Source organism: Pinus tabuliformis, chromosome 6 (genome assembly GCF_031772625.1).
Source record: "Pinus tabuliformis cultivar Carrire ecotype Pingquan chromosome 6, CPIR1, whole genome shotgun sequence".
In the NCBI taxonomy this organism is placed as follows: domain Eukaryota; kingdom Viridiplantae; phylum Streptophyta; class Pinopsida; order Pinales; family Pinaceae; genus Pinus; species Pinus tabuliformis.
Window position 1 is genome coordinate 1084030437 of NC_142292.1, and position 21187 is coordinate 1084051623.

The 21187-nt window shown below is 39.9% G+C and overlaps 1 pseudogene; it reads left to right on the forward strand.

Moving 5' to 3' along the window:
- Window positions 1–19219: 19219 nt before the first annotated feature.
- Window positions 19220–20853, forward strand: LOC149262688 (uncharacterized; annotated as a pseudogene).
- The last annotated feature ends 334 nt before the right edge of the window (window positions 20854–21187 follow it).

Below are 21187 nucleotides of genomic sequence, written 5' to 3' on the forward strand. Positions count from 1 at the left end.
GGCCTATGAACATTTTTCTCTGAATAATAAAATCATTGCTATTCTGTGTTCTGGGTATATTTTCTTCGCATATTCTGTGTTCTCGGTATCTTTTCTTCGCAAATTCTATGTTTGGGTATTTCTTTGCAGGTTAAGAGCATAACAAGTGGTATCAGAGCACTTTCCAGGGCTCGGTGGGATCGCCAAATTTTAGCAAAAAAAAAATTTGGCTAGAGACGTGTTCTGGCGTCTTTAAACCACGGGATCTGTCGTTAAGCGCATAAACCTGCGGATTTGGGGAGGCATGCACGCAGGAAATACAAGAGGTGGTCACGTCTGTTGGACTCCCTTATAACCCCTATGGGTACCCCTTCCAGTAGTAGCGCATTAGACAGAACCGCGCACGGACTGTCTTCCACGTACCCTCTGGGTATATAGGAAGCCCCCTAGCTCCCTTGAAACCTCGCCATAGATAAACCTTCGGCCGTCTTGTGGCTACAGTACACCGAGAACAGCACTCAGAGAGATTACTCGCCCGTACGATAGGGTAGTCGGGTTGTACGGCTAAGGGTATGGTCGATCCTCCTTAGTTAGCGCCCTGAAACATTGGGCCGAGTACTACTGTCAGACCCTTATGTATATTGTGATCTGTAGCACCTGACACTCCCCAAGACCATAGTTCCCTTTCTATCGGGGGATCACACATCATCTATTCCAGATCAGCAGCAGCAGTTGTTCCACCATTCAGATCTCTCAGATCCACCAGATCGGATATTCCAGATCAGCAGCAGCAGTTGTTCCACCATTCAGATCTCTCAGATCCACCAAATCGGAGTAGTTGTGAAGGGTTTCTGTACCTGGATATAATTTTCGCAGGACTTTTGGCGGCATTGACATTTTGAGGATTTGGCGACTGCAGTATTGATCAGGGAGGAGTAAAACTCCGTTAGGAGTTTTCCAAAAAAAAAAAAAAGTCTGAGATCTTCCGGGGCGCTTATTGGTGACCTAGCCCATCAGTATCAGGACAATGAGCTGAGCAAGGTGGTACCATTCAATTTCTTAGTAAAAATTTTTAGGCGGTCCCAATTTTTCATCAGGTTGGTGTATGGTAGAAACTCGCGCTCAAGCGATGGCCAATGAAAGGATCGACAAAATTGAAAACCATGTGCACTCCCTCCAAACTGCGGTGAACAAGATCGAACTTGAGCTTCAAGGAATGAGTAACCAGATACAACTTGAGCTTAAAGGAATAAGTAACCAGATACAGGAGGCACTCCCAAAGGGCAAGGAGCCAGCCCACGAGGAGGCGTATAATGGCCATGAATACCATGAGGGTGAGTCTAGCCACTCTCCTCATGTTTGGCACTCCCATCCACCACCCAGTCAGCGACCTCCCAAGTTGGATATGCAGAAATTTGACGGTTCTCACACATCCGCATGGCTAGCACAAATGGAGCAGTATTTCCACTTGAATCATATCACAGATGAGGGGACTAAGCTTATGGTGGGCACCATGTACTTGGACAATGAACGATGGCAATGGAAGGAATGGCATCAGCGTTGCAATGGACATTTTCAGAATTGGGCCCAATTTGCCAAAACTCTTCGCAGTCGCTTTGAATAGGAAGACTCCTTTTTGGGGTGTCTCACTAAGCTCCGACAAACGGGTACAGTGGAGGAATATATTACTGCATTTGAAGCCTTATCCTTCCGCACTAAGGGTCTCACAGATGAGTTCTACATGGAATTCTTTATCAGCGGTCTTAAAGACGCCATCAAAGCTCAGGTTCTACTCCACCACCCTCCCACATGGACAGAGGCTTGCCAGGTAGCCCGTAAGGTGGAACGTGCATTAACAGCCCATTCCAGCCGCCCCAACTTCCCCGCTAAAGGTCGTCCCTCACAGGCTCCCAATATGACTCAGACACTTAAGATTCAAAAGGTGTCACCTGCGGAAATGGCCGAAAGAAGGAAGCAAGGACTATGTTACTACTGTGATGAAAAATATTCCCCGGGTCATAAATGCAAAGAGCACAAGTTTTTTCAAATAGATGCCACTAACTACAGCTCCACCGAGGAAGATCCACCACTTGAGGAACCGGAGGCGATCGAAGAAGATAACCAACAGGAGCTTGTATCTGATGAACCAATTATTTCGCTAAATGCATTGGCAGGAATTTCTTCCCCTCAAACTCTCAAAATCAGGGGTTTTCTTAAACATCGCCCAATAGTAGTCTTGATTGATAGTGGAAGTACCCATAATTTCATCCACCAAAAGATCGTTGAAGCAGCACATTGTTTCGTCCAGGCAGTTTCTAACTTCCAAGTCCAGATTGCAGATGGGGGCACAATGAAATGTGAAGGTCGCTGTGAAAATGTCAAAATTCAAATGGGGGATTATCAATTGAAAACCCACATGTTTGCAATACACATGGGGGGTTGCGACATTGTCCTAGGCACGGAATGGCTCCGCACTCTTGGTCCAATCACAATGGATTTCCAGGAGTTATATATGAGTTTTAAGCAGAACAACTCCACACATACCCTCCGTGGACTACAGGCGAGAGCCCCCTCTATCATCAGCTCGCATAGAATGGAAAAATTGTTAAAAAAGGGCCATCATGGAGTGGTAGCTCAATTTAATGCCATCCAGGTAGTAGACACCATGTCTCCGCCAATTCATCCTGAGATGCAACAAATTTTAAATAAACATCGGACGGTCTTTGACAAGCCTCATGAGCTTCCACCCTCGCGAGGGGAACATGATCATAGCATCACATTGGTTCCAGGGGCCCAACCCCCAAATGTGCGGCCATACAGATATTCGTTCACCCAAAAGAATGAAATAGAAAAAATCATCAAGGAATTGTTGGAAGCAGGTGTCATTCGTCCCAGCATTAGTCCTTATTCATCTCCAGTGGTCATGGTCCTCAAGAAAGATGGGGAGTGGCGGATGTGTCCAGACTTCAAGGCCCTCAATAAGTTAACAGTCAAAGATAAATTTCCCATCCCAGTGGTTGACGATTTGCTGGACGAACTCAATGGGGCTCAATTCTTCACTAAGTTGGATCTTCGCTCAGGCTACCACCAAATTCGCATGAAGGAAGTCGACATTCCCAAGACAGCTTTCAAAACTCATGAAGGCCATTATGAGTTCCTGGTCATGCCATTTGGTCTCTGTAATGCCCCCTCTACTTTTCAGAGCCTTATGAATCACCTCCTCAAACCATATCTCAGAAAATTTGTCCTTGTCTTCTTCGATGACATCCTCATCTATAGTGGCACTTGGGCGGCACATCTTCAGCATGTAGATCTACTCTTGCAACTGCTCCGCACGCATAAATTATTTGTCAAGATGTCTAAGTGTTCATTTGGCATGGAAGAAGTTGAGTATTTGGGCCACATTGTGGGGCGTGAAGGTGTCAAGGTGGACCCAAAAAAGATCCAGGCAATGCAAGAATGGCCTCAACCTACGACCTTGAAAAGCTTGAGAGGATTTTTTGGTTTCACAGGCTATTATCGTAAATTTGTCCGCAACTATGGCCGCATAGCGAAGCCCCTAACGCAACTCCTAAAGAAAAATTCCTTCTTCTGGAACGAAGAAGCACAACAGGCATTTACCACTCTCAAAACCGCCATGTGTTCCACTCCTGTCTTAGCACTACCGGACTTCACCAAATCATTTGTCATTGAATCTGATGCTTCGGGAACAGGTATTGGAGCGGTCTTAATGCAGGAAGGGCGACCATTGGCCTTCACCAGCCAACAACTAAGTGGGAGGAATCTGGGCCAATCTACCTACGAGAAGGAAATGATGGCCATCTTACATGTAGTCGAGACTTGGCGACCTTACTTGTTGGGGCGACGTTTCCAAATCCGCACAGATCATCACAGTCTTAAATATTTTTTCGAGCAACGCCTATCTTCCCCACAACAAAATAAATGGTTAGCCAAAATGCTGGGATATGATTATGAGATCATTTACAAGAAAGGGAAAGACAACAGGGTAACAGATGCATTGTCGCGCCAATTTGAGGAGGAAAGTACTATGCTCACAATTTCCCTCCCCATTCCAGACTGGATTGAAGAGGCTCGCAGGGAATGGTTTTCACATCCCGGGCTCTCCCAACTCATTTTTCAATTGCAGGTAGATCCTAATTCCAGCAAGGGCTACTCGTGGCAGAATGATATTCTTCGCTACAAGGACAAAGTCGTAATATCACCAACATCCACCCTCAAAAGTCGCATTTTGGCAGAATTGCACTCATCTCCCATTGCAGGACATTCGGGCTTTCAGAAGACATATGCTCGCACCAGAAGATCATTTTTTTGGGCCGGTATGAAACAGGACATCCTTACTTTCGTAGCAGAATGTGACGTCTGTCAACGCCACAAAGGGGAAACCGTCAACACACCAGGCACATTACAACCATTGCCCATTCCGGCGTCAATTTGGACGGAGGTCTCCATGGATTTCATTACAGGTCTTCCAAAGTCTGGGAACAAGTCAGTCATCATGGTGGTTGTGGACCGACTGTCGAAGTATGCTCATTTCTGCGCCCTACCCCAACCATTCACACCCACTTTGGTTGCTCAAACTTTCATGGATCAGATCTTCAAATTGCATGGCATGCCCACTTCTATTGTGTCCGACCGCGACCCAATCTTCACCAGTAATTTTTGGCAGGAGCTCTTCAGAATACAAGGCACTCAACTCAAACTCAGTACTTCATATCATCCGCAAACAGATGGTCAAACCGAAGCCGTCAACAAATGTCTAGAAACCTACCTTAGGTGTTTCACTTCAGAAAAACAACACCTTTGGGTACAGTGGTTACCTCTGGCGGAATGGTGGTATAACACCAACTATCATGCCACTACCAAAATGACTCCCTATGAAGCAGTCTATGGGCAACTTCCGCCTTCCCCTACTTCTTATCTCACGGGGTGCTCCAAAGTACAAGCCATGGATCAACTCCTACAACACCGCGCAACCATGCTTGCCCATCTGCGCGAGAATCTTCATCAAGCTCAGAACCGTATGAATCAACAGGCTGACCAACATCGCTCAGAGCGCCAATTTCAAGAAGGGGATCAGGTCTTTTTGAGGCTGCAACCATATAAGCAAACATCACTCAAAGACAAGGGTTGTCAAAAGCTCTCTCCAAAATTCTACGGACCATACCAAGTACTTCAGCGCATTGGAGAAGTGGCTTACAAGTTGGCTTTCCCACCTACAGCAAAAATCCACCCAGTTTTCCATGTATCGTGCCTCAAGAAAGTGATTGGGAACAATTGCCGAGTTCAAACCAGTCTACCTGAATTGGACGAAGAAGGGTCAATCCGGCTTCAACCTGAACAGGTTCTAGACACACGAGACAAGCACCTGCGCGGCCGCATGCTTAAGGAGGTCCTCGTCAAATGGAAACACACCTCTCCAGAAGATGCAACTTGGGAACCAGCCACTATTCTTCAGCAGTTTCCGCAGCTTCAGCCTTGAGGACAAGGCTAGTCTTAAGGGGGGGGGCATGTTAGGGTCCCACCCTAACCCCCTTATTTATGTCATGGGATCACGTCATAGTCAAGAGTCAATAAAGCCCATATTAATATTTGTAAGTGGTTAAACCGCAATTAATGACGGGACCACAGTTAGTTGCAAATGGGCGGTAGTATTAGATAGATGGTATTGGCCCGTGGTATTGCATGTATGAGTCATATATAAAGGATAGAGACTCCCTACGAGGAGCATCGTGTCTTGTTTTGTAATCGAGCTCTGCTCTATTGGAGGTTGCCCCCTCGAAGAGGCCTGTGAACATTTCTCTCTGAATAATAAAATCATTGCTATTCTGTGTTCTGGGTATATTTTCTTCGCATATTCTGTGTTCTCGGTATATTTTCTTCGCAAATTCTATGTTTGGGTATTGCTTTGCAGGTTAAGAGCATAACACTGCAACATTATTGGTGCTGCCCTTTTTATACTTGATATTCAAGTGAAACTGTTGCAGGTATGTAGACCACTTTTGATGGCGATCATTCTGCAATTTCCCTTGGGTCTGTATGAATTGCAGAGGTCGGTGGTCTGTGTGGATGACCGTTTCCTTCCCCAAAATGTAATGCTTCCATTGTCGGCAGGCCTGTACAATGGAATACATCTCTTTATCATAAGTGTCTGAAAGTGTTTCACTGTGATATGCCACTGGATGTCCATGTTGACTAAGGACTGCCCCAATAGCATAGTCAGAGGCATCTATCTCAACCTCAAATGGTTGTTGTAAATCTGGTAATGCGAGCACTGGTACCGTGCAGAGGCGATCCTTCAACTCCCTGAATGCCTTCTGTTGAGATTCAGACCAAAAGCATTTTGCTTTTGCCCTGCCCTTGGTGACTTGACTCAAGGGCCGAGAAATATGAGAAAACCCCAACACAAACCTGCGGTAGAAGTTGGCAAGACCTAGAAAGCTGCGGAGCTCTGTTAGAGTGGTTGGAGAGGGCCAATCCTGAATGACTTGGATCTTGGCTGGATCGACATGCACCCCCTGTTCATCAATGATGTATCCCAGATACTGAACCTGGGTCATGCCAAAAGTGCATTTCTCCAAATTGGCACATAGCTTGTGTTGCCGCAGTGTTTGGAGAAACTGTCGGATGTGGTGGAGGTGCTCTTCCCAACTCTGGCTGAAGATCAGAATGTCATCCAAGTATACCACTACAAAGGAGTTGGTGAATGGCCGCAAGATGTCATCCATTAGCCTCATAAAGGTTGCAGGAGCATTCGTCAATCCGAAAGGCATGACCAACCATTCAAAGAGGCCCTCCTTGGATTTGAAGGCAGTCTTCCACACATCGAAGGGTTCGATTGGTACCTGGTGATATCCTGACTTCAGATCGATCTTGCTGAAATATTTCACCCCCTTTAGTTGGTCTAGGAGGTCATCAATCCGCGGGATCGGGTACCTATTACGGACAGTGATCTTGTTCAGCGCCCGATAGTCAATACAGAGTCTCCACGTCCCATCCTTCTTCTGTACCAACACGATCGGGCTCCCACAGGGCGATGAACTCGGACGGATGTGACCTTTCTGCAGGAGCTCCTGAATCTGCCTCTTGATTTCATTGTTCTCCAGAACGGAGCGCCGATAAATTGGTCCATTGGGTAGTGGCGCACCTGGGGTCAGATCGATGGAGTGCTTGACTTGACAGTGCAGAGGAACCCCTGCCGGGGAGGTGAAGATGTCCTCGTACTCCTCCACAACCTTGTCCATCTGTAGTTGTCGTGTAGAGGGACCCCGTTTGGAGGTCGCAGCCACTGTCTTCTTCTTTCCTTAAGGGCGTATCATCAGGAAAACAAATTTCCTGGTTTTGGAAATGATCTTACTGCATTTTTTTGCAGTAATCAAAGAGATGGCGGCAGGTGGTGCTACCTCTGGTATCCTGAACAACTTATTTCCCAATGTAATAATAACAGCACGGGGCCTTGATTCATACACAGCATGTCGCTTCCACAAGTATGGTTGTCCTAGTAATACATCACAAACTTCGAGGGGAGCAATGTCACACAATACCTCATCCGTGAAGGGCTTGATGTTGTATGGAAGGCAACACTGCTGGCTCACGCGAAGATCTCGTCCTTGGTGAAGCCACCCAATGGTGTATGGTTGTGGATGTGCTGTGGTCGGTAAGCCCAACCGCTTCACGACCTCTGCCGAAATGAGGTTCTTTTGACTCCCGCTATCAACAATGAACTGTATCGGGGAGCCCTTTACCCACATCTGGGAGTGGAAGAGACGCTCCTCCTCCTCTGGATCTTCGGGTTCATTTTTCTGAATCTTGGCGGTAGCAACAGTGGCGCTGGGATCCGCATCAATGATCTGCTTCCCTTTTTCATACCCCTTATCGGGTTCTGACTCAGAGTCGGAACATGCATCTGATTCTGAAACCTTTAGCTCAGCCACCAGTGACTGCTTGGCCCGACACTCACTTGTGTTGTGAGTGGAGCTCTTATGGAACTCGCACCATTTTCCAGTGTCCTTTCTCGGCTTCGCAGCGCTGTTCTTTGCTTGCAGTTTTGGCTGGTTGTCTTGGGCTGTCCCGCCTTGGCTTTGTCCTTTGTTCTGTGGTTTAGGGGCACCTTTCCCCTGCTTTGGATTCGCAGATCCAAAGTCTCGCTTCTTTTGTTTAAACTTCTGCTCGACCTTGACGGCATATCGGTATGCTGCGCCAAGCGAGGGGATGTTTAGGAATTGTATTTCTTCCTGGATGTACTTGTGCAGGCAGCCACAGTATTTGAGTATCAAATGTTGCTCCGAATCCTTGATACCCAACTTTGTGCGAAGGGTATGGAAAAGATTGGTGAACTCCGGCACGTCTTGGTCCCTTCCCTGCCGCAGCGTGGTCCACTTTATGTATTCATCCTCATAGCTTCCGACAGGGTAGTACTGCTCCTTGATGGCATCCCGGAACGAATCCCAGGTGGGTGCGGCTGAAAATAGTGAGCCAATACTTTCATCCTTCTGCTCGCAGTAGGTTTCCCACCAGTCCTTGACGTGGGGGGCTGCTTTGAGAAGAGCAAAAACAATCTTTTCCCGACTCGAAAATTCATGAACAGAAAAATAACCCTCTAGCAGATTTAATCATTTATCTACGGCATCTGCGTCTATCTGACCCTCGACTATGGGGATTTCAAAATTAACTTGTACCTTAAAGGGTGTGGCGTTTCCAGAGTAGCTGCTGGAAGCCGATGCGTTGCTTCTGGGTAGCCGCTGAAGGATCTGGGCGAAGCTGTCCATCATCGCGTTCCGTTGTCGCTCGAGGGCTTCTTCGAGCAAGATTTTGATGGGATCTCCTGCCCCCGCGTCTTTCTTCTCGTCCGCCATGGGAGGCCGTCGGGATTTGCGAGGCTGGTCTTGCAAAGGTTCAACCAGTTCAAGCCCTAACTCCTTATATCCCGACCTTGTTGGGGACATGCAAAGAAAAACAGAGAAAAAGCAGACCGCTCTGATACCACTGATCCGGATTTAAACAGGAACGCAACAAATTACAGAGATAACCATATACACAAAGATGCAGCGGAAATAATACTTCATTTCATTAATGGAAAATACTGAAATATGCTTACAACCAGAAATGGAAATAAACCAGCTAGGGCGATGGTAGCTTATCTCTGAGAAGAGATGTGATGGATACATGCCTCTGAACTGTGTTACAATGAGGCTCGAAGGCCTATTTATTGTTGAGAAACAATGTAAAACCCTTAACATTCCAAAACCTAACCCTAGGAGATGAAACGCCAAACTGTGGGCCCCGTTTGGGGGTAAATTGGTACATCAACTTCCCGGGGTCGTAACTTTGGCATATGATCTCCGTTTGACGCGTACAATAGCTCATTAGAAAGATCTATCCGAGCACTATCATTGTTGAAACGGGCAACATTTCCATGGACCCATGTTGCCCCTGGATTCCCCAAAAAACGTCGTTTAGGGCCTCAAAACGGCTTTGGAAGTTCAGGACCCGAAAAACTGCTAAAAATAGTAAGTTGTGCTACAATTAAGGAAACTGAAAATGCTGAGAAAGACAATGGTGGGGGTCTAAGTGGACTTGGCAGGTGGCCACCAATATCCACCTGGATCAGAGAGTAATAGTAGGAGGTAATTTATTTTTACAAAGATCATTTTTGTTAAGGAAAAAAAATAACATGGGTTTAGATAATGTAGCGGCATGCTTCCAAAATGATGAGGCACTAAATTGTTCTACATGTTAGAGTGAAACACACAATTGATAGATGATGGAACAATGGAACATGAATTTTGGACTCACTGAAAAAGTTAATCTGTATGCTCACACTATGTTCAATGCAAACTTTTCATTTTGTCTCATCCCAACCACGGACAAAGATCATAAGGATGGACACTTGAAGTTGTCAAAGAGTCTTATGAATAGTCAAATTGGAAGGTTCCTGGGTTTATTGCATTCTTATTTTCCTCTTTTTCCATCTCCTAATTGAACTCAGTCAATTTGTTAAAACATTGAATGAAGTTTCATCTGCCTTTGCACAAATAGTTCATTCACAAAAATCAAGAACACAAAACAAACCACCTTGTATACGTATCCCAATAGCCCTCCATAAAATTATGCATTATTCAAAACAACTATTGAAACTAAAGACAAAACAAGATTATATCAATATAGAAGAATATAGCTTGTGATCATATTTGAATCTTGAGATATCCAATAAAAACAAAATGCACTACAAAAAAACATGCCAACAATCCAAACAAAATACAAAAACAGGTAATTTGTTTTTAATTATAAATCTGCAACAATGCAACATTCACATGAACAAATACATGAATAGACGGTTCATGCATATATCTCACCATCCAGAAGCATCAATAAACAAAATGGCAAATTAACAAGTTCTCTCTTAATATTAAGAAATAATACTTTGACATCCAAGCAAAGTCATAACTCATTTACAAAATTGTCCCGTATTATCCATCCTTTGTACCAAGGTTTTTCGAACATAGTTTTCCTCTTTTCTATGTAACTATTCATGGGGATGACAAGCCAAAATAAATGATAACCTTGCTTGCTTCAACCTGTATATGCACAAATGATAAAAATCTCAGGCATGCAAAGGAAAGAAACAAGCTAAAAAATAATACAATGTTTGCAGGGGAATAAGTGTTCAAACAACCCAGTGTCTATTCGAAAACAACATATGAAGCATAAAACTCCAAACCCCTATAAACACTAAAAAATAATGAAGAACTTTTACTCACTTCGACTCTCTCTTTCTCTTACAATATTCAAAGAAAGAAAAAGAAACAATCCAAAATCCACAAAAACCCAAGAGAAAGCAACAAAAATGACAACAAACAGAGATTCAAATACCAATTTCACAAATAAAAATGACACACAACAAAATACTAGAAAAAATATTCCACACAAACTGTTAAATCATTAATAACATAATCTCAAAACATCGAAGTTACTTTTATTTGTTTGAAATGGAACTAGGTTGTCACTTGAGGCGAGTTTGTCCCCTGACTTTGCGTCTATTCAAAAGGAAAACTAGGAAGGAAAAGGACTCCATTGGCTTGTTCGTGAAAAGCGATGAGCAATGGCTTCTATCTAGTGACCCTCTCAAGGAGTTTATGGAAATTTTAGGTTGAGCAATGGCACAATCCATTTCCATGCATATTTTAGCTAAAATTAAGTGATTTTGGACAAGGTATCAACTTTGAGAGGATGGAAGTTCCTAGGGTATATCTAAACCCCATAAATAGTAAAAGAAAGAAATCCCTTTGGAAACACCCAATTCAAACACTCGCACAATAACATATAATAGATAACAGATAGAAAACTCAACAAAATCAAAATCAAAAAAAGCTTCGCACTCACTTAACTTCTCTGGTCTCTATGGGCTCTATCTGTGAGACTTTAAACAGGGCCACTCAAAGTGCACGTGTTTGATTGTCGAACAGGGTCACATGATGATTCACACTGAAACAAAAAAGAAGCAAGGAATTGAGCAAGAAGATAATACACAACTAATGCAAGCAGGGACATGAGAAAGAGGGATAATACATAACTGAGTAAGGATTTTTAATGAAATTTGACCCAACATGGAAGCATATATGTTCATCGTGCATCATGGAAGCAAGAATTTGTTGGTCGTGCACCACAAAAATCATCTAAGTATGGAACTCTCTCACAGAGTACCCACCAAAAATGTAGCGACTAGAAATGGCAAGTGTATCGATGGTTTTGGAGAGACCCTAAGTGCACAGAGGAATAATTCTTGGGAACCAAATGTCAAGGGGAGAGAGAAGGGTGGGTGTAACAAAAATGTGTGCCAAATGTCAAACACAAATGAAAAGTTTAGACGAAAATGAGAGATGCAATAATTCAAAAGAAACACCTATCGATGCAATTATTAGTCCCTGCATGGAAGAGACTATAGCATTTATCTTGTGGTCAAAGTGCAATGATTTTATATTAGTTTTATGAATTTTTAACCAAAGTTTTGAGAAAATGATGAATATTCTTATTTCCTGTAAATTCAAAAATAATTCTCTAGAAATCTTATTTCTAATTTTTTATGGGCTGAGGAAGCTCTGATGAGACATAATTCCCCTTGTGGAGGGCATTTTATTTTCGGTAGTTGTCAATTATTCATTTAAAAAAAGAGTAATTTTGTGAGTGGTCATTTCGTCGATGAGTACTCTAACACATACACTGACATTGTTATGCTACTGCTTTGCCAAATGATTCCAGAATTGACACGGTTACATGTATTTTACTTAGGAGCAGGGGTGGGGGAGGAGGAGGGGCCACTGAACAAATGTCCATAAATTTGATACATTATGCAGAGTGTAGAGGTGTTGAGGAGGAAGAAGCTTTCATCTAACAAACCAAGAACCATAATTGTAACAACCTTTTTCATTGTGCAGGACTTTCAATGAAATCTTTCATTAAAAAACTGTAAACCTAAAAATCATAAATATAAATATAAATTAATTTAAATTTAAGACCAAATCAAATGTATTTAATCATAATTTTTTAATCAATTGTTAAAAACAATAAATATTCATGAAAGCAAATTCAGTGTCATTTATGAATGCACGTAGGGAAGTCAAAGTTACAAGGATCAATGTTTTATTATGCGGAACTTTCAATGAAAGCGTTCATTGTGTAGAGAAATCTTCCTCCACACAATGAAAGCTTTCATTGTGTCGAGGAAGCTTCCTCCGTACAGTGAAAGCTTTCATTAAAAAACTATAAACCTAAAACTTTATAACCAAATCAAATTTATTTAACGATAAATTTTATTAATTGCTAAAAGCAATTAGTACTGATATGAAAGCAAATTTAGTATCATTTATGAATGCATGTAGGGAAACCAGAATTGTAAGGATCATTATTTCATTGTGCAGATGTGAGGCTCCCTCCTAGGGTCCTCTAACTAAAAACTAAATTTCTCTAACTTTTAAATACAATAAAATGGGAAATAACTTATCTCTATCTAAACATTTATTTGATGATAATATACCATTAAAATTTATTTACCACAAATTAAATAAGTAAGAATTTCATTGTAACCATTTACATAAGTAATCAATAAACATAGGAATACTTGTTCCCATAGCTTAGTTGAGACGCTCATGAGCTCTTGACTCTGTGAGGATGCTCTTTTTGACTACCCAACTAGATTTACCTCCCAGCCAACTAGGAAGTATTTCCTAGCCCAGGGAACCTCCACAGGTTCCCTAGCCCTCCGAGCCCAAGTCCAACCAGATGTAGTGTGTCCAAGTTAAACAACTTCTCTCCTCTTGTTTTCTCTTTTTCTCCACATTCCTCCCAAAACAAAATCCTCCAACACCGCAACCAAAACCAAAACCAAGACCAAGGACCCCCCTCTCCTCTCATCATCCTTCCCCTTTTATGCCTCTTCCTCCCATCCACCTCAACCCCCTATCATTAATGTCATAACTACCCCCTCATCCTTTCATTTGACTTTTCTTACCATATCTTCTTCCAAGTAAATTTGAGACGACATTTTGGGGATAAGATATGATATTTAATTTGGTAATTAATTGGGGAGGACCATATTTTCTTCCAAGTAAATTTGAGAGGACATTTTGGAGATAAGATATGGATATTTAATTTGGTAATTAATTGTGGAGGACCATATCTTCTCCCAAGTAAATTGAGAGGACATTTTGGGGATAAGATATGGATATTTAATTTGGTAATTAATTAGGGAGGACTGTATCTTCTCCAAAGTAAATTTGAGAGGACATTTTGCGGATAAGATATGGATATTTAATTTGGTAATTAATCGGGGAGGACCGTATCTTCTCCCAAGTAAATTTGAGAGAACATTTTGGGGATAAGATATGTATATTTAATTTGGTAATTAATTGGGGAGGACCATATCTTCTCCCAAGTAAATTTGAGAGGTTATTTTGGGGATAAGATATGGATATTTAATTTGGTACTTAATTGGGGAGGATCATATATTTTTCCAAGGAGATTTTGAGAGGAAATTTTTGGAGATATGGATATTAAATTGGAATAATGGAAGGAGACCATATCCTATCCTAGATTAAATTTGAGAAGACAAGTTGGGAATTGAATAATAACAATAAATAATTTATCTCAGTAGATAAATTTACAATTCCAAAAATGTAGGTATGTGCCAATATTTCTTGATAATCATAAGTCAATATTTTCAGGTGATTTAGACACTAATAAAATTTGCATGATAAGATTAAGTAGGGAATTACATACACCCCTCCTTCAGAAAACTTTGTTCCGAAGTTAGAGTGAAAAAGATACAAGGAGTTCGAAAGTAGTTTGACAATAAGGCATAACAAAATAGAGAAAGAGTTATAGTAGTAAAATTTAATAAGTCAGGAAATGATACCACTTCCCATCAATAGTCTCCAATTAATCTATATCCCCATATCCTTCCTAACCTACTTCTATTCCCACCCTATCCATCCTCTGTTGTTATATACTATGGCATCAGCTATACCAATCTAACCACTGATAAAACCAATATGGTGGAAGCGTCGACTATATCGACCTAACTGCCCAACAGGCAATTGGAGATCGTCATCACATGTCTAGGGGAGTGTTTCCATCACTGCCCTCCCAAGATTCCAGGTTCGGAGGTTACACGGTGGGAAATACCTCCACCCCTCCTTACAACTAGGGTCAACACCAACTGGCAATTGTCATCACACGTCTAGGGGATTGTGTCCATCACTACCCTCCCACGATTCCAGGTTTGTAGATTACACAGTGTGAAATACCTTCACCCCTCCTTACAACTAGGGTCAACACCCTAATATGGACCACACTACAGCGTTGGTTGGATACTTGTCATCGAATAATCCAATCAAGTAGTCTTGCCACCTGTCATTTACATTTTACCCATCTCATAAGAGTGCATATCAAGTAGATACCAAATGTAATAGAACAATGTACATCATACCTTTTCTCATTGGATGTCTCGACCTTCCCCAATGGAAGAGTATATCTTGGTTATCATATAGTTCTTTCCAATATGCGGGTCAGTTCTCATCCATGCATATATATAACAACAAAATAGATATAGATACATGATTTTAAACATAATATTATTAAGTCTAGTGTCCATGTATCAAATTTGTAGTTCATACTGGAAATAAATATTACATTAGATAAATCATAATTTCACTAAGTCATTCATGAGATAAATCATATCCACTTAAGCCATACATGAAACAACAATAACTCTGATAAGTCATGTACTAGATAAATCATAACCAAGTAAGTTATACATTAGGTAAGTTATACATTAGGTCATACATCGAACATTTCAATCATCAATACCTAATCCATCTAATGATTTACATAAGTAGTTTCACCTATCCAAATAAATGCATCAATATTACATAGCGTTCATAAATAAATAACATGGAACTGCAAAATAGAGCCTTAGCATAGGTAGTTATCTAAGTCAAAATGGACATCATAAATGGTCAAAAGTGAGGGGTACTTGCGACATATAGTCTTTGCATCCTCTCGGGTAGCAGATCTTGGGTTAGACTTGTCCTATTGTATCTTAACTTGGTCCACCAAGTGATGCCTAAACTATCAAACCCTATATTGGGATGTCTTTTATGTTTGACACTTCTTTTAGCCTCTCTAAGCAGTATGCAATTCAAGTCACCCTAAATTTTTATTTAACGGATCTTTTGCATCGTCTGTCTTTCAAGTATTTTATTACCTATTTCCATACTCTATCACTTTATTCTTACGATGTTTGTATTCCAAACCAAATTTATGGTCATATCACTACCCAGGCACCTAATTATGTGTTGCTTTTAAATTTCAATATTAAACCATTCAAATTGTTGCACCATTTCTTTATCCATGCATGATAGCGTGATGAATAGAGGTCTTGGGGAAATTGGATGCTAATGTTATTGGCAAGACATGTACAGTCGGTGACTCTGTAGGTTGGCCTGGTACCAACAACCTCACTCTTGCCTTCAAGTTGAAAGAAAGGCCGATTTCTTTATAAGAAAAGAAATAAGTAGCAGAAGGAATCTGAACCAATAACAGGCCCAATATATAATTATACCACTCATTTAAAATCATGGCCATTCTTTGCATATTTATAACCATGAATTAGAACTCAGAATGCCACAATTAGTTGCAAATTTTCCATGGATGACAACATGTGTGAGTTGCCTCATCTGGTCAAAATATGCTTACTTGACAACCACATTGTTCAAACTGAAGTTGTAAACAAAATAAAACAGTTTCACACACCTACCAGGTGCTCTTCGGACTGTTACATCAACCAAAAATAGGGAACCAAGTCAAAGCAAAAAACATATGTGCATTTTGTAAACGTTTTAAGTGCTCATCCCATTCATGCTAATACTTTTTATGTTCTATAGGTTTCAATAGACATACTTATATCGGTCTTCTAAGCAATGAAAATATTTAACATTTAAACTGGTGCATATTAATCTCTAATCAATGCTCATCAAAATTATAAACCATGATATCTAGAGCAGTAAAGACCAATTCATATTTATCAAACCTATATATTTACTTATTTATACTAGTCCTTAAGGTGACGAGAATATCATATATTCAAACTCATGCATTGTTAATCTCTTATAGCTTCTCAATAAGCATAATTAGATTGTGTTAAAGGTCAATGTAATTCAGCCCTGATCATGGTCTCTTGTTTTTAGTTTATACCCTTTCTTTGTACTTGAAAGAGATCAAAATCCGAGCAGTGGATATTACCGAATCTAAATTCGAGAAGGAGATGAGTGAAATACGGGATTCAAAACCAAGAATGGTTTATATGAATAGTTGGTCACGTTGTTTGTGTTGATAAACACCCCTAGTACATTTATAAGAACAATAAACTAGGTACTTATACTACACATTGATTTTTTTTTGTCTAATTTCATAATAATAATTGTTAGGATAAACATGAATTAATATTTAGAGCACTTGTATAAAAAAAATCATAATCAATCTTGAAAAGAGCGAGTCTTGCAAAGAAAAGACGAACCTTTAGTACTTTGAAATTCAATTTCAGTAGATACCCTGAGCATGGATCAAAGAAGATCAAGGCCATACTTGAATGGCCTGTTCTAGAAAGTAAAGCAGAGTTAAGAAGTTTCATTTGATAAGTAAATATTTAGAAAAGATTTATTAAACATTCTGGCATAGCTGCAGCCTTAACAGATTGCACCAAATGTCAACATTTAGATGAAGTAACACTGGAAAAAGGTATTTAGCTACCCAAAAAGGGAAAACAATATGCCCCATGCAGCAATGCATTAAATGTTGTATAGGTTGGGATATACAATATTGGACTTAAATGGTGTATATCCCCACTTATATAGCATTGGATGTTCTGTGATGCTTCTTCTGTAGCAGTTGGATTAGTATTGAGTCAGACTCAGACATGTAGGCTTGTAGCACATTTTAACAAAATTGATGCCAAAAGAAAATATAACACTTCTGGTAAAGAAATATATGTTGTCATTCAAAAACCTTATATTGGCAGCATTATTTCCTGTGTAAAGAATTTGTTTTGTCCAGATCATCAAGCACTACGGTATATAAATTCCCAAGAAAAATTATAACATGGACATGGCAATTGGTTCCCATTATTTCAGATTGTCACTTTTGTTATTCAACATATAATAAGCAATGCAATGTTGTTGTGGAAACTTTAAGTAGGGTTGCCATTTAATTATAACTATGCAAACTGAACCATGGGCTTTAATGTAATTGAAGAGGCACAACTAGAAGCACTTTTGGAGAATATTTGTTGGTGGATGGATTTTGCCTTATGCTAGACAATTGGCTTAAATGTAATAGAAAAGGATTACGTGAATTATGCATATTTTGGAAAAAGGGTTTCGAATCTTACCAACCAATTCAACACTAGAAGCAGTTTTGAAGAATATTTGTTGGTGGATGGATTTTTGTCTAAAGATAGAAAATTATGTATTCTGGCTAGATCAATGAGAGAGAAATTGATCCAAAAATTGGATTCAAGTGGGTTGAGAGGAAGCTTTCGGCAAAATAAAGCATTCAGTTAAGTGAGTTGAAGGTTTTGTTGGCCACAATGAGAGATGTGAGTAACTTTATTGTTGCTCGCAAGATTTGTTAAATTGCAGAGGATAGCAAAGCACTGGTTTGCATAAGCCTTTGCCTGTGTTGAATAAACCATGGGTTGATGTTACCATGGACTCTGTTTTGGGGTTGCCTCAAACACAAGAGGATGTGAACACTGAAAAGCTATTTACAGTTGAATGTGATGTTGTTTTTGTAGCAATTGGAAGAGTATATATAATACATTTTAACGAAAAGCTGAAAGAGGCCAAAGAGAAAATACAATGATGACTTTGCTTTAGCGTTATCACGATCCTGAGACCACACTAAATCCTAATTCAATTCAGTCAATGTCTTTGTAGTTAATGTTTTGTGAGTAACTGAGTTGTTCATTTATCAATACAGATTTGTCATTCAATAATAACATTAAACGTCCTCTTTTTTTTAGGATACATACCAGCCAAAAAAAATTGGAAGACTACAATTGCAATGTACTTAAAAACTTTGTTTTTGGCATATTATGTCTATTTAGTTTTCGTGGAAATTCATAACATATATCTCTATGTACACTTCGATGTTCAACTATGTTGCAACCCTTTATAATATAAATTCTCTAGTTTCTATTATAAAGAAATAAACATGTACATGTGGTCTGATCTTCCTCATCACCTCCATCCTGTCCGTTGGCAAATGCTGCCAATGGGGGCAAGGCCTTTCCTTCCTCATCAAAGACAAAACGTTGGCCAACCGGCTTATTGATATTGATCTTAAGTTTCTTTTTCTTTTTCTATTTTTTTCAAAATTCTTGTTTCCAACTTGTAGCTTCAGTGTGCCCATCTTAAATTGGCCTCTTTTTGGTCAGAAATGCATCATCCCCTTCATCCTCATTCTGGATCTCAATTTCTTATAATCTCGGGACAGAACACTAGTATCCTTATTGCTAGAGTGATGATCTAATTTGGAGCATTGTTTTACTTGTTTTGACTCTCCATTCATAACATTTCATAAGAAGTCCTCATTTGCACCATCTACACTATCATCTTCATTCTCACTTCCTTCATTGTGTCCAGGCTTGTGTCTGTGCTCAGCACATACAATGTCCATATTTTTCATTTTTTTTCCACTCTTTTTCAAGAAACATATCAAAAGAAAGACAGAATTTGATGATGAGGGAAATATCATACGACTTTTACCTTAGGGATTCACATGCATCAATGTTCTACGCTAGGCTAAAGAAACGTGTAGCAATTGGTTTTACAAGATTGGTTCTATTCGAGAACTACTTCCTGGAATATACTTGGAAGTGGCTATTTTCCGTTCCCAACATTTTTGGATGAGAATCTGTTGAATGTCTGCCAAGGATTGAGTTTGATGATTAGAGGGTTAGAAGATCCCTTAGCCTCTACATTTGCTCATTTGTACTTGGCTCGTTGTGCACAAGCATTGATTCCTTACGAAAAAGGTTTTCTTGTCACAGGACTTAGTGATTATATCACACTATTTCAAAGGGTTCTTTCTGGACATCTAGGTACCAAAAATGATGAAGTCTTATCAAGAAAAACGGATGTATGTACACTTGATGGAACCTATAATTGAATGGATTACTAGATGCATTTTCAATCATGCATATTGGGAGAGGACTATTCAGCTTTTAAGAGATTTTTGGGTTCAGCGAAATGAGTGGAAACCAACTCAAGCATTCATCCAGTTTCTGTTTTGGTGAATTTCTTGTTGAAGCAGTTACGGCAACAGTTGTTAGTACTCATGCCTTAGGGCTACTTAAACTTGTAGAAAGTTTTGTAGACATTTCAATGGCCCAGTATTTGAATTACATATTGCTTGGGTTTAAACTCTGTGAGTGTATTCCACCAGGGTAATTGCGCCTTACCATATTGAATGAGGTGCTAGAGGTGGTTACTCAATATTCAGATGCAACGAGTATTTGATGGTTATGGATGTGTATATTGATTATATTCTTCAAAATAACATGGAAGATCAACTGAGCATGATTTTAGATGATATTTCAGAGCATGTAAGCGGAATTGTAGTTGATGATGCTGAACTTGCAAGTTTAGAGTCAATCATTCTCAAGTTGATTTCACACTTCACTGACCTAACATATGTTCTTTATTTGGATCATTTTGTGTACATCGTGGATGTTCTTTATCGCAGCACACGTGTTTCTATTTGCAAGCATATCCTTACTCATATTTCTAAGAGTAGCCAAAGAATTGGAGATCCTGTTACGAGGCAATTTCTATTTGAAGTTTCTAAGGTTCTTCATGACTCCATAGATATCTTGAGTGGTGAAGATGATTGTAAGTAAATCATTGACACTGTGAAACACTTTGTCCACCTAGTGGATTTTGGAGGTGATTTAGAGCAACATTTATCTTTTCTAATTGATTGTCGTGCAACCTTCAGCAAAATGGACCCTTTTAAGGGACCATTTGCACATTCAAGCAATTATTTAGTTGTTAGAACCTCAAAGATGGTAAAAGGGTCCCAACAAATGCAAGTTACAAATTTTGTCAAAGCTCGCATTTCCTTCAATGAAGTAACTATACCTTCTGTTGAAAGTACTTTAAGGCGGCTATATTTATTGCTTGAACTACCGAGGTAGCCTTGCAAAATGCACTTGTTTCACATACAGAAGGCATACTCAAGACTGTGATAAGCTCTTTACAGGAGATTCAAAGTAATATTGGTGAGTATAAAATATTTCATTAGTTTCATTGTTATTATGAATTAGGTTTTCCATTGTTTCATGTAAAAGTATTGCTTTAGTACAATAAAATAAAGGTATTTTGATGTTATTTGAACAGTGAAATTGGTCCTCTATTGCACCTCTACATTTATCATTTGGAACTGAGTAAAGTTGTAAGTGCATAAAAAAATATCTGCATGTTTTACCACATGCTTAGCACTTATCTGAATTTTCTTTTGTCAGAACACAAGGTATTACCTAGGCTACGTGAAAATCCCTGTTACTACATCTAGAGTTGTAAAATAAAAATACTTTTAACCAAAATATATATTTACAATAGTAAGTATGGAAGTAAAC